The sequence below is a fragment of the Sciurus carolinensis genome, chromosome 3 (assembly GCF_902686445.1).
Source record: "Sciurus carolinensis chromosome 3, mSciCar1.2, whole genome shotgun sequence".
Lineage (NCBI taxonomy): Eukaryota > Metazoa > Chordata > Mammalia > Rodentia > Sciuridae > Sciurus > Sciurus carolinensis.
The window spans coordinates 118,491,468-118,495,482 of record NC_062215.1 but is presented as its reverse complement, the minus strand read 5'-3'; positions in this window follow the sequence as shown (position 1 = coordinate 118,495,482).

Here is a 4,015-nt window from a genome sequence, read left to right as displayed (position 1 = left end):
CACTTGTGATTTTGAATCTCTTTGTTCCAGAATTCCGAATTCCTTCACTCTTCTCATGTTCTGTGCCCTCCTCTATGAATCTAAGTACCAGATTCCTGTTGCCTGTCTTTCCTAGACATTAAGTCAAAAGCTTAGTGTGATGTCAGGGTGTGCATTTTCAGGGATGGAAGAATCACAGGGGAAACCATCATTCTCTTTGGGCATTTTCCCTCACAATGGCACTTATTTCAAAAACTTCTCAAAGTAAAAGTTAATCAGTTGTTAAGTCTTAGGAGAAAAGCCTATATAAAAGTGTGATATGAGATTAAAGTGTAGAGACAGTAGTTGAGAGCTTAGCCCCACCCCTCAGTCTGTTCCCCTCCATTAACTCACAGGCCATCAGCTCTATCCAGAGTAGCTGGACCAGGCACAAGACTCTTCTCTGAGCATCTTACCTTCCTGGATTGTGGCAACCTCCTGCACTTTCTTGCTTTATGTCATCCTTTCTGAACTTGTCCTTTCCATCCAGCTGATTATAGGATGTACCATTCCACCACAGAGATAACCAAAGCCCTTCTCATTCCTCTCATTCTGTCGCACAGTTTATAAGACACGATTGTTTCTCTCAAGTAGTCTAGAGTTTGAGTGGGGACCCTCAAGAGCAAGACATAAAACAAGTGAGAGGGGAAGGTTGGTGTCATGATTTGGATATGAGATGTCCCTCAAAAGCTCCTGTGTTATTGCAGGAATATTCAGAGGTGAAATGATTGAGTTGTGAGAGCTGAATCCTAGTCAACCCATTCTAGTTTGAATGAACTGGCTAGGTGGCAACTGTAGGTAGGTGGGGCATGGCTGGAGAAAGTGGGTCATTGGGGCATGCCCTGAAAGAGTGCATCTTCCCCCACTCCTGCCCTACCCCCACCCTACTTCCTGGCTACCATGAATGGAGCAGTACTCCTGTACCATATCCTTCTGCCACAATATTCTGCCTCACCTTGGGCCCAGAGCAATGAACTTGACAGACCATGGACTAAAGCTCTGGACCATGAGCCAAAATAAATTTCCTCCTCTAAGTTGTTTTTGCTGGGTATTTTGGTCACAGTAATGAAAAGCTAACTAACATAGATGGCAAAGATAGTCTATTAGGCCCTGACCTCTTCTACACAGAGGGACTCAATTGTAGAGTTTAAACCTTAGCTTCTATTGACGTATACATACAACCACAGAAATTCTGACAGGATTAAAAGACAAGCACATTCATTACAGAACTTGACAGTCCTGTCCCATCATTGGAACAGACTTCCACAGTGCGCTATGAATTCATATTTTTCATGATTGGTAGTTGTGGTAACTAACATATTTATAATTTATAAAAATTTGTATTTAAAACATTGCTATGAATTATAAATACCATCCAATTGTTATATGTCTATTTTGGTATTTCATCACTTTTTTAATATTTGAAAGCCTTTAGAAAAAAAAAAAAAACAAGTGGCCTAAACATCTCTTGGCTTCCAGAAGCTCTATAATAATATAACAATATATGTTGGATGCTATATGGTTACGGCTTGGAGCTTGAAGTTAGCATGAACTACTGCAGCATAAGAAAAATTTCAGGACAGGGATCTTTTGCTCTTCTTCTATTATTCTGTCTTACCAGAATTTTCACGTTTTTGGTGTCACTCACAAAAAGAATGTAGTAATTCCTTGCCAATGATGTCTTGCCTAAGCCTCAGGGGAGGTGGTGCCTTTGTCTCGTTTGTTATTTTCTCTGCTCAGGAAGGCGTGCTCTACCAGGATGTGGAGGGTTCTGAGGCAGTGTGAGGAGGAGTCTCTATGGATTAACTTTCTCCATCCTCTCTCCCATCAGCCCACTTCACCACCACAGGGATCAAGTCTTTCTGAATTCTAGGAACTCAAGGAATTCTCCATAATGAACTTGACTTTTGGACTCTTATTTTCTTTTCCATATCTAGCCTGTCTCATTTAGAAAAATGATCTGATTATTCTAGGCAGAGACTATTAGGATAGAAAATTTGAAAGACTCTGGGCATTTGATCTGCATGCCCAGAGAGAGAGAGAGAATTTATAAGTACATTTAAAAATTGCACTTAACTTTGAGAAAAATTTCAAAGAGTAATATAACAAATGTCAGTCATTCTGAATTAAACATTTAATATATTTTATGTCATGGGTTCTCAGTCTTTTGTTTGTTTTAAACATAGAACATTATAGATACAGGTCAGTCTCCTCTAAACTCTATCCTCAGGACTGATCCTTCCCTACCCCAAGGACTCCTTTCTTCTGCTGTATGAGGTGTTATTTGTTGTCTTTCAGTCTTTTCTGGAATAGATGTCATTAGTCTACATCTAGTTTAACATATCTACATATAGACAAAAGTGTACATATATTTGTGTACACAGACTATGCATTTTAATGCTTTACATATATGAGATAAACATAAAATATATGTACTATTTTCTTTCATTTATAGCTGATATACAGGAATAACATCATACCATATGATTCAATCTTAACTTGCTGATCTTGTAAAGCATTGCTTTTGATATCTATTTTTGTTGATATTTACAAAGTTAAAGATATTTTTAACTGCCATCAGGTATTGAATTGCATAGACATACTATATTTCATTCACCCCCATTTGCTATTAACTGCTTCTGTGAAGGTTCTTGATGCTTTTCCCTTTTGTAATATATGTGCTTTTCTAGAGTGTGCACTGAGAAATAGAATCAATGGCTTGTAGGTTAGTTATATTTTCAATTTTATTAGATGCTGCCTGTTATTCTCAGAAGGGTCCATACTAGTTTATACTCCTACCAGCAGAGTACTTCTTTCTCCATATTCCAATCCACAATGATAGCTTTAGAATTTGAAATTTTGCTATTAGGATGGGTTGGAAATGGCATCTCAGTATGACCTTAATTTATGCTTTTCTAATATTTATGAGGTTCAGTGTCACTTCATGAATTTATTGGCCATGTGGATTGACTCTTGTGACTTGGTTGCTTATGTATTTTGTCTTTTCTGTTGAATTTTCCTTTTTCTATTAATTTGTGGAAGCTCTACATACATGACTTAGGTATCAGTCCTTCGCTGACTGTTGTACTGAAAAGACTCCCCATTCATCTCTCTAAACTTTTTTTTAATCATATTTTTAAAATTTACTTTGTAGATAGCTTAATCTTCATGTAGTCAAATTTATCCCATTTTTTCCTTTTGGTTGGTATTATTTTGACTTATGTAAGAAATGTGTCATTTTTATTTTGTAAAAATTGTCTTAGCTCTTTGTGTACTTTGACTTTTAGATTCAGGTAATCAATTTTACTGAAAACTATCTTGTGATTATTATTGGAATTTATTAAATTTATAGATTAACTTGAGGAATTATGTTTATAATACTGTTCCATTTTATTCTTGGACATAATAATTATTTATTCAAGTTTTCTTAATGTATCCTTCAAAAGAGTTTTATAATTTCTCAATAAAAATGTAATGTTTGAAAAATTAATTTCTCAACATTTGTAATTTGTGTTGCTGTTAGGACTGACCAGGTATAAAGAAATGGTATAAAGAAGAACTATTGATTTCTTTCATTTTCACCTCATAACTTACTGAAAAAATTTTTGCTGAATTATCTTAGTCATTGAAATAGTTTTTCCACTTGTCTTGGATTTTGATAAGATTGTCAAGTCATCTACAAATAATGAGTTTTGTCTCTTTCTTTCAAAAATGGACAATGTGGTTAACTTTTAAATATCCAAATCACTAATGACTGAATAATGCTTAGTCTGAGACATTCTATAATCTTTACATAGCTTGTTTCTTGCTTTAATTAGGATAGGGTTGGAAGACAGGGTTGGATAGTTGTCTACTGACTTTAATGGAAATATTTTTAAAATTCTATCATTACATATCTTTCCTGAAGGACTGCTTAAAATATCCTTTTATTGTCATGTTAAGGAATTTCCTTCTTTTCCGAATTTACTAAGAGCTTTTCTTTTAAAGAGTGTTATAC